Below are 14,840 nucleotides of genomic sequence, written 5' to 3'. Positions count from 1 at the left end.
CTCCTTCGAGTCCTTTCCTTAATCGGTACCGTGCACAGTAGTTAGCTAGGTTTCCGCCTGGGCTAAAGGACCCCTTTACGCCCGGTCACATAACGTGCAGAAAATTGAAACAGGAAATCGGTTATCGAATCACACTCGCCTTGCTGCTGCGCGACACATCCGCTTCGTCCTAGGAGCGGTCAGTTCAGGAGAGCTTTTTGTGTATGTGTGTGTGTGGGCCACTATCCCATTGTGCTAGCTCTATCCGGCCCAGCTTATGCGGACGAAGCTTATGGGAAAAGCAAAAAAACCATGTCCCTCCCATAAGCTCCATCAATTTTCAATCATATCCAAAGCGTTCGAAAAATCACTTCAACCGGAAAGAATGTCCTGATGGACGGACGGACGGCACACAATCCACCAGTCCATGCCAGTGCACCGGCTTCATGGATGGGGTTCAAAAAATGTCCTGAATAGCCAGCAGCGTACCACACATTTCAATGCTTTTGTGGGTCACTTTTTGTGTGTTTGTGGAAAAAAATTTTCACAGTTTTCTACAATTTTTTCTCCACCCTCCTAAAACATAAACAGATCATTACGTCCGGAAAGAAACTACCCCGCTTTACCACATCCTTAACAGCAACTTAAAGGACTTATTTTGCTTGACTAAAACTCATTTGCTCTTCTAACCTCACGCCCTAATCCATCTGGCAACCGAAAGACAATACAAGGGCAGCCCAACCCCGCCAGCGTGGAAACAAAAGCTTCCCGAACCCTTTTTGTTTTCGCTCTCGTTGGTTGGTCGGTGTCGTGTTGCCATTACGGGCATCATAGAAGCTCGATAAGGATTCGGTTGAGAGGAGAAAAAAAAAACCCATCAACAACACACAATGCCCCGGAAACTGGAGCAAAACTGGATGTTCGGCAAAACTGAGGCCTATCTAAACCCAAACATGCCCAAAACAGTTGACCATAACGACGGTGCCCCCTGCCATGGCTAGCCTGCCTGCCTGCCTGCCTGGCTAGTGTGTATGATAAATGGAGGTCGGTTTTTCTTGATTTCAATCGCGGACAAACACAACCCATACGCCATGAATCGAGCTTGTTGAAACAATCGACCAAGACACACACACATACACTCGTTAGGGAGCCTAGAATTGGCAGCAACTGAGCCGGAAAAGCGATGATCATTTCGGAATGACAAGGATATGATGTTTTCCTAGACCCTCCTTTTTTTTGCTGCTATTGCTGTTCGTTTGGGTCTTTAATTCGTCCTTAGAGAGGTTTTGATTTTTTGGGTTTGAGATCGAAACAAAGAACGTATGTTGGGGACATGGACGGATAGAAAGGAGCACACAACAATGAGGAATTTCTTATTCGCTGGCGTGGGTTCTACACAGCTGTAAAGGTTAAAGCTTGTACGCTTCCTTATCGATTAACTTAAGTCAAGTGTAATAAAATAGGCCAAATAAAGATTTCCCTTTGATTTGATTCTTTTTTTAGGAGCAACCACACGTCAGAGGATCCAATCCAGAACTTTAACCCTTACCTGCGATGTACTTCGCTACGTAATTACATCTTGCGCCATTTGATCGCTATCGAGAGAGGTGAGTAAATCGCGCTGTTAAATCTCTCTCACGCTTCTTACTCGTCTTATATGAAGCTAGCCTTTTTCGTTTCCTAACATCTATTTACTTTATTATTCGGGTAGAAATAAAGCAAATTTAAACCACGCTTCTGTCTTTACCGGATGCTGTAGCTCTTTTTTGTTTTGTTTTTATTCTACTCCCGGCCCCCTACCCATAACGGCAAACGATAAATTCCATCCAAATGGGTTCATTTCGGCAAATCATTTCCCGAAAAACGAAAAAAAAGCCCATCCGGACGAGCGGACAAACGGTGGAGAAGCTTTTTAAGTTCGATTTTTACGACCTTCACCGATACTGCTGACGAATGCAGACTTTCGCTGTATCGATTTTGGTTCTTTGATGGTGCACCATTTTGACGGTGACATTTGCGCGGCCCTTCTTTAACCCGCCATCCCGGAGTTTCATTCGATTACAGTGTAGACACGGCAACCGATGTAAACCGGTAAACTGGTCAAATTTCGGATTATTAACTCCTTCGATCACCCAGACCGAAAGGTGACGACGGCTGGTCGCGAACGTAAAGAGAGAGAGAGAGAATAAAAAAGTTACCGATAAAATTCGAAGTCTGCAAAGGCGATAAACGGGTACGCTAATGATAATTTATGACAGATTCAACGATGCTGAAAATTACTGTCCTCACCACCCAGCTGCTCAATTCCCCCGGTTCCGGTGTTTGTTTGCTCTTTCCCTGTTGATAAAGCTTTCGGGTGGTGCAGTTTCATTAATAGAGCCGATAGCAAATGGACGGAGAAGCATTCGCTTATTAACCACGCGCGACCTCACGTCTGGTTGTGGTTATTTTCAAGTGGTCATTTCTGTTACCGGTAAAGCACCCTCAGGGCTGGTCTGGTGGCCCGTTGTACGGCCACCGGTTTGGTAATGGATTAATTATGCTGCTAACCACAAATTAATGGACGAAACATTGCCGAAATTGAAAACTAATATTCGGTAAATTTGTTCGACAAGGCGTTCAGGATTTCGCTAATTTGGGTACCTTCTCATTGTGGAATTCCCGGCAACGAGAAGGCAGACTCACTGGCCAAAACAGGCGTCCAACAAGGCGCATTTTACGACCGTCCGATCTCGGCCCGAGAGTTTCTTCGTCTACCACAGCAGCTTTTCCTGTCTCGCTGGCAGAGCATGTGGGAGGAGGATGATCTCGGGCGATTCCTTTTCTCGATCTCTCCGCAAGTGTCCCTGCGGCCTTGGTTCGGTGGGCTCTCTGTAGACCGGGCGTTCATACGCATGATGTCTCGACTTATGTCGAATCATTTCGCGTTGAATGCTCATCTTCAGCGTATAACTCTGACTCAGACGAAGGTGTGTGGCTGCGGTGACGGATTTCACGATGTGGATCACCTTCTGTGGTCCTGCGTGGAGTTTGAAACCGCAAGACCCTCCTTGTTGGGCGCAGTCGAGAGCATCGGCAGACGACCGGGCATAGAAATTAGAGAAGTGCTGGCGACCAGAGACCTCGCATACATGAGGCTCATCTACCAATTCGCCAGAGACAACGGCCTTATCCTTTGATTCCGCATCCCCAGTATCCTACCGAACCATATCCGAGATTCCTGTTTTGTTATTCGTTGTGTTGTCTTTGTCGTAAGTGTTAAGTGTTTTTTTTTTTGTAGTGCCACGGGTGGTCCGTTGACAAAGCAACAGCATCCGGGGTCAAAGTCGGCACTGTCGTAAGAAGGGAGGCAGAATTTTCTGTAACAGTGTTCTTCATCTCTGTCTAGCCTTGATGGGGCGAGCTCGGCCTTGCTGGCGTTGGGTTCGGAGGTGGTCGGCGGGTTCAACCCCGTAATTAGCAGAGACCCTGCTGTTACGGGATGGAACTCGCCGATAGCTTCTGAGTTCGGTACTGGCTTGATCGAGCTTGGGCTATCACTGCTGGGCAGTTTGAGGAACACTGTACGCAGGCAAATGTTTGTAATGTCCCGATTACTGTTTTCTTTTTGTTTTGTCTAGATCAGCTTCACGGAAGGATGTTCCCTTCCACACACCACACTACCACCAACACAGCAACAGAAAGCAATAGACCCGGACCAAACCATCAATACAACCACCACAATAGACATGAACAACCACACTGCAATCTTCACACACCGACAACCGAGCATGCCCGGGATAAGGCAGAATAACAGGGAGGAAATGCCTTGTTAATATTTGTGAATATGTAATCGTCAACATATGCGGTGTTGACAATACGGCGTCATGCCGTAATACTGGAATTATAAATAAAATAAATTCGGTAAATTAATTTCGATTGCAAATTAAGCTCTGCCCTGGATTGTGTGGACGGTTGGTTAAATGAAGACATCGTGCAGGAATTCCCTGATGGTAATAGAATCATATTTTATCTGCCATAAACCATAAGCCCGGCGGTAATCCGCTTATCGCTTTATTGCGTGATGCACAAAAAGAGTAAATAAATTTATCGATCGATAATGGGGAATTAAGGCAAAATTCGTTCCGCCCAGAAATGCAACTCAGAAATCTGAGATTAAAATTCAATACAATTCCTGTGCCTACAATGTAACGGAGAATATGATTTCCTGTTACGAGTTCTACCTTGCGGGAATCGTTCGGGAAGCTGTCTTTCGCCAGCGGAAATTGAGCACTTTGGAAGATAATGCTCCCCTGCTCGAAATGGCTGGCTTTCGGCAGCTGTCGCCGGTGTTTGTATTTCCAGCGAAAACCGTTCCGGCACCGTGTTTCAGTCTTTCCGTCTTATGCATAGCGAGCTGGTGCTGTTGTTACATGCAAAACACAAAGCATACAACAGCTACAGATCGCGCCAGACGTCACGCCAACTTAGCAACACACTCGCTTTGGGGATGAAAAGTTCACGTATCGTTTACGTGCTCTGCTTGATGAGAATCTTAAGCTAACAAACAAACGGGAGCGTCTCATGCTCGTGCCGTGCCGTTTGATCAACAGCGAAACATAACATACACACGTGCCATGCTTTGGAAACAGGTTTTGGGGGGGGGGGGGGGGGGAGGGCTAAGAAAATCATTACACGCTCCCGCTATCATCCATCTGTTCGGACGGATGTCAAGCGAACAGACACAAAACAGAACAAACCAAACGAGAACCATCTCCAATAACACATCCTTCAGATACGGGTCATTATTTTGGGGATGAGTGTGAAGACAAGGGCCACTTTCCTTCGGCGATTGATTTCGGCTAACTTTCGCTACTGGCACTTGACGCTGCGGAAGGCATCCATTTCCGATGACTTATGGCTTATGGCTCGCATATGATAGGAGGCGTTTAATTAACGCACAGTAAATAATGGCGAGACTGCAGTTGAAGACGTTGTCGTTTTAGCGCCAAGCGTGTTTCTTGAGCTGGGATGTTTATTTACAGTGCTGGCTAATTTTTATTTTTGTTTAACAAAACGAATGCTCCTAATGCTACAAATTAGGCTAGAGTCATAGACGTTTATTTGTACCATGGTGTGTTTCTTGTGCATTCGTTAGTATTATTTACTTTTATTAGATTATTCATCTTGTTTTTCTTGTGCATTTTCCTTTTTTTTTTTGTCTAGCGTTTGCTGTTTGCTGAAGGAATAATCAACTGGTAAAAAATCTATTACTTTCACTGCTATTTTGTATTGATTTCTTTTTTTCTTCTTTACTCAATCACTTATTAATTTGTGTTTGTTGTTTTTGTTACAGCACTTATTTTTATTCCTTTTCTTTTCTGTTATATCTGTTTTTATTATATTCTTTTCTGTGGAAATTATTTTGTTACATGTTTCAATATCTAAACTGTCAATCAAACAATATAAACTTTATTATTATCATTTTGATTTTCTATTGTCGGCTGTACTGTCTACTGCATTTCATATTTGAGTCCCAGCATTTCAATGTTATTCTTTGCTACTATATTTTTTTTCTTCTGTTCTATTTTCTTCTATTATATTCTGCGTTTTATCTCATGTTTTTTTGTTATCCTTAATGCTAATAAACCGATGAAAAATTTATAATTGTCACTATATACTTTCGTATTGTCTACTTTTTTGTTTCTTTTTAATTTGTTTATTATGGTGTAATTCTTTCATTTATGTATGTCGCTTTAAGCTCAGCTCTGAAACATTTTCCTTTTCTTCCATTTTATTTAATTTTGTTCCTTTTTATACTGTTTTTAATTTTTTGTAAGAAATGTGCTATAAAAAGTTCTAACAATAGATACGATTTTTTTCATTGTTTCTACGATTTTATTGTCTACTGTTTTTATTCTTCTCTATTTTGCTATAATTAGTTAGACTAGTTTACTGTTTAATGTTCATTTTTTAATTGTTATTCATTTCTACTCTGTTGTATTCCAAACCATTCTGTTCTTAATGTTTCTTATATATCCTTTTGTTCATCTTTCTCTGTTCATTCTTATATTCTTATTTTTGTTATTAAATTATTTTTATTTATAATTGTCTCTATAATTTTGTATTATTTTTTATTTTCATTATTATATGTTTTGTTGTTGTTTTATGTTAAAAATTATTCTTTTTAACTCTTTTACATGATATTTGTATCTTTGTTATTCTAAGTTTTTTTTCGAAGTTTGGGCACTCTCTCACTGTCTACTGATTTGTTTTTTTCTTTATTCATCTACATGTTTATTAAACATTAATAAATTTTCTATTTTGTTATTTTTTCATGTTTTCTGCAGTAATATGACCAGGCCGTCCTTCACGAATAAAAAAAAACAGCATTACAGGCTTCGTTCGTAATGGATACAAAAATCTTACCAAAAAGGGCATATTTAACCAGTTTGAGCATTCAAACCGAGTTTATCTATCTGATTACATTCTTTTCACATTAATTGCTTGCTGTCTCCAGGCAACCTCTTTGCAGTTTTCTTACATCCAACTGATTAATAAAATCTCTTGTAGCTCTTTTCTTCTAAAGACCTTGTTTTCTTCTCCTCCCCCCCCCCCCTCTCAACAATTCGTGTGCAACGAAACATTCCCGATGCGCATTTGCGTACCACATTCAACTTCCCAACTGTCAGGTGCGAAACGATGAAGATTATCGGATTTCTCGGCGTTGTCAGAAATTCGTTTTACCTTCTTTTTTTTGCTGTGCGTTCTTTAGCGATGGCTTTGATCTACATACCGCCAGCAGTTTATGGCGCATTGCTTTGTTCGCCAACGGCTTGTCACGGGGTCGTGATGCCTTGTTTACCACACCAGCAACCTTTTAGGAAACGTCCACACACGGCCACAGCGCGTCGCTGGTGGCAAAATTAATGGAACATGTGTGTCATGTCGATCAGCGAACGTACCTGCACCCTTGCCGTATGCACTTCAGCTGCCGAGCATTAAAATTGCATCCGCATGACGCAGAGGGCAAAACACTCTTGGAGGAAAACATTTCTTCGGCCAACCTTTCTTAGTTGGTAAACACAATGGAAGTTAAGCGGGACGTACCAAAAATGGAGTTATTAATATCGGGCGGGAGTTTATAATAAATTTAAGCAATTTTATTCTGAACCTCAGGCACGATAAGCTTTGGCGAAAGAAATGAGCAAAAAAAACATCGCTTCTGTATCAGCACGATTAACAAACTTTCACATTATCCTCGCACGTGTTCGTTCATAATCAAGCAATCAGGCTCGCCGATGCTATCGCGGGCGCCATACATTCATCGCTGATAAGTAAGTGCGCACCATGAAGTCTCCGTGAAGGTGCAAACATTAATTAAGTACCATTTTGCTCGAACACCGATCGTTGTCAGGTGGAACCTTCCTTTTTTCTCTTCGATTTTTGGTAGAGAAAGGAAATTATCCTTATCAATGACCCACTCGTATTACCAATCAGCCCTCTCTCTCTCGAACGGAAGGACAAGGAAATTGCGTTAACCTCCAGCATTGCCTGATTAAATTCCCCGGCCGTACCATATATTTCTTCCCCAACCTTCACGTGATTAGCAAACGCGTGTACAATCAGCTAACTACGGAGCTGCGAACTTTCTTCGAACCCATTACGGAACCCAAACTGACGGCGACAGTTGAAGACGACGGAGACCGGGAGAATAGTGAAATTCTTAATTAAATGACATGACCAAATGATCCCAGCACCGAAAAGGGTCGATATGAAGGCAAGAGGATCGAGAGAAGAGAAAAAAAACCGCTTCGTGCTGTACGGTGCAAAGCTGAACGGCTGCACCAAAAATGCCGCATTTAAATCGGAAACCAATCAGTAACGTGACCCCAACTGCTGTTTTTTTCTTTCTTGCTTGTCGCTTTCTGGCTGTACACCTTCGTGTGTCATAAGAAAGGGGAGTTTATTTATGCGCTGAACTTGAATTCATCTCCCAAGCTTTGCGGTACCTGGTGTTGTTGGACATTCGGTGGAGGAAAGCAATCATCGGGTGGAATTCGCCGGCATTAAAAAAAAAAAACGAGCACGGTATTCAGACACAGGTGACAGTTGATTGAAAGACGTTGCGTTTCAATTTGGCATCGCAGTGTGGTGACGATGCTTCGAACGAGATTTCCATAACTGGTAGGAAATATGATACGGGGTTGCAGTTGCGAGTACGGCCAAAATATATTTATCACGCTGTGTAGGTGTGAGCGTTGCCATCGAAAGATCATTTGCCTCTTTCTTTTTAGAAAAAAAAGTTTTTCAGACAAAAATGTCTTATTTTAAATGTACTGCCTGGGATTAATTTAAAACTTGAGATGTTCAATGGCGTCACAATTACCTTACGGGCAATAAAAAATAGAACCGGGTGATATCAAACTCAATTTGATTCGTGGGCCGTATGGAGATATAGCACTTGAATAGACTTTGCTTGGCGTTGTGCATTTGACAGATCAATCTTGCCATGACTCTGGCACATCAGACGATTTTCATCTCGTTGATGGACATGTTGACTTCATCGAGCAGACGAGTCATCGCTTTTTGACAGTACAACTTCAAGATGCGCAGCCCAATAGCGAGTTTCTGAGGAGACTTAGCGATACTTGGCGAAGCTCCAGGTGAATTGATCTTGTCCCAATATTGACCACTTTACTTAGTAACCAACTTTTTCATCCAGAAAGAGGCCTCATACCAAAACTCGATTATATAGTCCATATAACGTAAAACAGCTTCAGGTCAACCAACTAATGGAAGCCAGTAGAGGCAGGCTAGGATCTCTTGAAATTGCAGGGCCAAAGAAGAAGAGTCAGTTCCCTGTAGTCGATTATTCCGACAGTCTTCTGCCCCATCTGGCTCTCGGTTCGAACATTTGACGTGCCTGATATACTCCGATTAAATCCACAACTGATAGTAGTTGGTAGAGGGTAGTCCGATGGTCGAACTTCATACGGCAGAACCAGATATCGAATCCATCCAGGACCCGCAACACAGTCAAACAGGCTTGACTGTTCAGGTATGTGTACAATCAAGTAAAGCCAAAGTGAAGTGCCGTAGAAGAATAAGAATGATTTGAAAAGACCCTCTGTGTAAGGACGCTATCAACTGTCCAAAAAAGAGGCGTCAGAATGTATACTGAAAAAGCTTACAAAAAGTTGTTTATAGTGGGCTTTATAGACTGATAAAATAGTCTTTTGAAGATCAGATTGAGGAAGCTCGATGGCCGCACTTTCTTCGCGGACCGTATGTTTGATATATCCGGTACAATCCAATTTAATTCACCGTTGACCGTCTTCACACGGCAAGACCGGATATCGAATCCCTCCTGGGCCGTCTGCACACGTTCAAACGGACCCGACTATTCACCGGATACAATCAGGCCAGGACGAGTCCTCTTAGGGTTGCAGGAATTGAACCGATCACTCTCTAATTACTCTGCTTGTCATAATTCCTTTGCGAAGACGTATTAACGCAATATGAGAACCTTATCGGGATCAGTTCCAACTTTTCAAGCCGCTAAACTAGATTGAATAGAAATTCCAGTCGAACAGATAAAATAATTTTCCTTTTGATGCGCCGATTTGTCTTCCAGTTTCTAATGCCTCAAACAATGCCAGCCTAACAATATTTTCTCAAGGGACAATGCTCCCATCTCGTCGAATGTTTACACGAAGTAGCAAAAACTGTGTATCATTCCCGGTCAACCCGGCCACCAAGTGAGTGGAAAAATTCGACATTCTATTTTCAACACTGCACCGTCATTATCGTCACGGGCTCGCAAGTTAATCTCTCCGTAAGCTCCGGAACAAAAGGACTCTCCACACAAAATCGGACAATGGCTTCGAAAGGAAGTTTCGCAGTCTTCTCGCGTACCGCTCCCCGGGTTTACGGCCAAGTGATCCGCTTATATGTGTTGTTTTGTGTACCTTTTTCGATGCAATCATGTCTCATAAATTTGTCACCCCAAAATAAAACCCAGCAAGGTTTTGTGGAGCTTTCTTAGGTTTCTTCGCAGCTACTTAGTCGACCATCCATCATCAGCAGAAGGGATGCTTTTTCCTCATCAACACCTTCTCAAGCAAAACTTTGAGCGTCCAGTTCTAACGAGTTTGAAGCACCGTTTGGCAGTGTTGACCCGGGCTTCCCTTTTCCCACCAATGCGTTATCCTTTCGGATGCGTCACTCGAACCAATCATTACCCGACCCGAAACGAGGTCGCAGATAATTACTTGCCTGTACTCTGTTTGTCTCGTCGGTCGGCCACTTTAGCCACCGCCTGGTTTGGGAGTCTTCCGGCGAAGGGGAGTAGACAAAAATCGCATCAAATTACGCGACAAATGGAAAATCGATGCCGTGGTTGGTCGTGCAGTTTCGCCAACAACTAGCAACCCTCGGAGGCAATCACGTCTGGAGCATCTGGTTTGCCAAGAGTTTGCAAGTGTTTCCGGTGTCCCTGGTTTGCCGCTTACCGGAACCAATCGTCCAATGTGAACACATTACAATTCAAAGTGATTCGCAGCGAGAATGCTTCCGTTGTTGGTGAAGCGAAGCGGAGCGTATAAACAAGTGCTTTCTTCATCGGAACGTTAATTGAATTGCTTCAATTCAGCAGTGGTTATTGCTTTAACCCAAATTGGGTAGAAGCTGATGTATTGGGAACTTGCTTGTTTGTGACATTTGAAGCGGTTTGTGACTTGATTTGCTAAGCAGGAAGGATATGCTCTTTAATATGGAGTTTGTAAGTAGCTGCATCAGTCAAAATATGTCCCAACGTCTCTCAGTCAGTCAGTAAAAAGAATTGTTCTTCAAAAGCGAACGTCACATATGAATATTCTCAGAAAACGTTGAATTTCCTACACATCAAGCCACACGCGTCAAATGCGTTACCTTCTAATGGAATCGTGGAAGCTTTCATAACAGTTCCCAGCTTGAAATTCTCACGTAAAAAACATACCACTCTGTCACAGCTTCATATTCGTCTTTCTGGTGGTGAAAAATTCGCAGGAAAACTCGGCTGACCACCATGGCCCGGTGTCTCCCATTTCCGGCTTATCTTTTTCGCCATTACATCGCCATTTTACGAACGGGGCCAAGCTTTTATCGCCCCATCCCCCCAGTTGGATGGATAGCTAAATGCGACCAGTCATAAATAATCCATTTCATGAATGTTAATTTTCACGCTTTTCCACGTCCCGGTGGGTGTTAAGTGTCTCCAAAAGCCCCCGAAAAACTTTATTCCCACTGTCGCTGGTTGGAGTGTTGTGCGGCCACGTTCGTTCACAGGAAGTAGCACGTTGGTTTCGTTTTTTCCCCCGCTTAAAGTATGAATTTGAGGGGTTTTGCTGCTGTGGAAGCTCTTCTCATGGCTCTTCCTTTTTATTCAATTTTAACCCCAAACGGCGGTTAAAATTGGCTGTAAAACTTTTAGTCTCTGAGCCGTGTTCCTTCAATTCGCACAAACAGCCCTCCAAACATTCCGAACATCCCGGCACCGATGCTGTCAAAGGGTCAAACGTTTACGGCTTCGGGTCGCGGGAAACCGATGGGAACACACAAACGCCAAACACCCCAACAAAAAAAAAAAAACACTTTTGCCCTACTTTTCTCATCCGAAACGGGCATAGAGATGAATGGCGAACCGATATTAGCGAAACGATGATTATTACGACTGTTATGCTAATAAAACCGCTCCAGCGCTTCCCCCGTTCGCTACGCGCGTTCGAGCTACTTGGGTGGAGATCTTTTTCATGTTTATACGCACGATAGAAACACACACACGCATACACGTTAGCCGGACATGCGGTGTGTGCCGTGGGCGACGATTTACAAGACCCGCAGCGAACGTGTCGAACGAGCGCGTCCGGCAGATTGATTTTTGGGGTTTACGGTGACCTCATCCTACCGTCGATCGGTAAAAGTTATGCCACGTTCCGTCTGCTTAATTGTTTGTTGATGCAAGAAAGAGCAAAATGTTTTCTGAAAACGCATTCAAGCGTCATTTATGGTTTATGGGGTAATGGTAAGAGTCATACAACATGAGGTTTGTTTAATCCTCGTCCTAAAACGCACAAATTGTAGAGGAAATCTTAGCTCGAGCATACTTTGTACCGGGATCTATTCATTGCTTTGGCCACCGGATCGGCTATTCACAGGATAGATCCAGGGTTCAAATCCCATCCAGATCGCCTTCCCGTACGCAGGACTTGACTATTCAGCTATGGGTAAAATCAAGTCACGGGAAGCCAGAAATGGCAGGCAGAGACCCCTCGAGGTTGTAGTGCCAAAGAGTCTTGAATTTTATATGAAAAAATGTTTATTACTCTAAAGTATTATTATATTTTCTTCAGAAGCTATTCATGAGCATGAACTATATCAATTCAATCAAAATTCATACTTGAGCACGATCATGATATTGATCGTGTTGACTGTATTATTACAGGGTTTTCGAAACATGGAACGGAACTGTCAGATGCGATCTTTGAAAAGTCTCACCTCTAATGTAAACACAGGTAGTATCCTCGTGGTTGACAGCATTAGTGCCAGGAGAAAGTGCATGGACTTTTGTTTGTCTTACAATCCAGCTCGGTACACTCACTACTTGGTCTTAGTCTTAGTCTAAAACTCATTGTACAACAGGTAAATTCTAATCAGTAAGGGCAAGTTCGTAAAATGATTCGTGGAATATTGCACTCCTGATATGGAAATTCGCAAAAATATAATAAAACTTGGTAACCAGCCTAACTGGAGGATTAAAATTTGGATCGTTGGATCATGTCTTTGCATAATCAGGCCCTATCAGTCACTTCCGAACATTCGGCTTAAACGCAGATATTATTATGAAATGATATTTTTAGTTATTTCTTCCTTCATTCAAAGTCTAAAATTTGCCCTAACTGAATGCAACATTCCATTATATAATTACACGGGGTTGTTATATACCACTACATTCAAACTTTCCATGATTGAGAGCCCTGTCTCTTAAAGCGTTTCTTAATTTGAAATCCACTTAAAAAAATGATAAACAGACTACCCGACAACTAAACAGTAACATAAACATCGCGTTTAATTATATGCTTTTCATGCAACACTTTCCAACGCCAGAGACCCGAAGAAAACCCGGCCAATAACTCAAATTAGACCAGCAACTCCAACAAATACGCGTCCCCTTTTAAATCACTTCATCATATTTTTGGCTCGCAAGGTAAGTCCTAGTCTGGAGCAGCAAATTTTAGCCAGACGACATAAACAAACCTCGTCACCCACCAGATTAAAAAAAGAGCAAACCAGCAAATGCTCTGTCATCGGTCACGCAAAAAGGGAGTTTGCAATACGCATCGCGCGTGACTATAAATATAGTGGAGTCCTCTTCGTTTATAGCAGTATAAATAATTTATCCCACCGATGCCGATTTGAAACCGAATAGGAGGAACACCCCAAAACACACACACACACGCGCGCCGAATGTGTGGCTGATTCAAGCCAACCCTAACGCACTTGTTTTGCGCCCCAAACGGCCAACATACCTCGTGTGAGTCTGTGTACGTCACCGCAACCGAAGCATGACCGAATGGGACCAACATGACAGATGAAGCAGTGTCCGATTAGTAACATTAGCAATTACTTAGCCGCGGCCGACACGCACGGACACCCGTTTTGTAGGTGATTTAAATAATAAATGGGCTACCGGTTTAGGAGGCCAGCGCGAACCTTTTCAAAAGGGAAAAAGGTCTCATTGCTCTTATCTTGGCAAAGGGAGAAATTAATTAACTCATGCGGAGGATTTTGATTTAAAGCGCGGCTCATTACCATAATCCAAATGCTAAGATTCTTTCAAGTAAGTAATCACTCTCGGTACAGAAAGCCCGGTACAGAAAGCACACACACACACACACACACAACCACCACACCACACACACACACACAAAAAACAAACAACCACACACACCACCCACACACCCACTACACACACACACACCTACACACACACACACACACACACACACACACACACACACACACACACACACACACACACACACACACACACACACACACACACACACACACACACACAACACACACACACACACCACACACACACACACACACACACACACACACACACACACACACACACACACACACACACACACACACACACACACACACACACACACACACACCACACACACACACACACACACACACACACACAGACACACACACACACACACACACACACACACACACACACACACACACAGAGACACACACACACACACACACACACACACACACACACACACACACACACACACACACACACACACACACACACACACACACACACACACACACACACACACACACACACACACACACACACACACACACACACACACACACACACACACACACACACACACACACACACACACACACACACACACACACACACACACACACACACACACACACACACACACACACACACACACACACACACACACACACACACACACACACACACACACACACACACACACACACACACACACACACACACACACACACACACACACACACACACACACACACACACACACACACACACACACACACACACACACACACACACACACACACACACACACACACACACACACACACACACACACACACACACACACACACACACACACACACACACACACACACACACACACACACACACACACACACACACACACACACACACACACACACACACACACACACACACACACACACACACACACACACACACACACACACACACACACACACACACACACACA

The 14,840-nt window shown here is 43.3% G+C and overlaps 1 protein-coding gene across 1 annotated transcript in view; it reads right to left on the bottom strand.

Annotated features, from left to right (window-relative positions):
• LOC118506412 (cardioacceleratory peptide receptor-like) overlaps window positions 1-14,840 on the bottom strand; it is a 61,874-nt gene that overhangs the window by 39,343 nt on the left and 7,691 nt on the right. The gene's annotated exons all lie outside the window — the stretch shown is intronic.

The sequence above is a fragment of the Anopheles stephensi genome, chromosome 2 (genome assembly GCF_013141755.1).
Source record: "Anopheles stephensi strain Indian chromosome 2, UCI_ANSTEP_V1.0, whole genome shotgun sequence".
Classification (NCBI taxonomy): domain Eukaryota; kingdom Metazoa; phylum Arthropoda; class Insecta; order Diptera; family Culicidae; genus Anopheles; species Anopheles stephensi.
The sequence above is the reverse complement of the archived record's forward strand: the minus strand, read 5'-3'. Positions and strand labels throughout refer to the sequence as shown.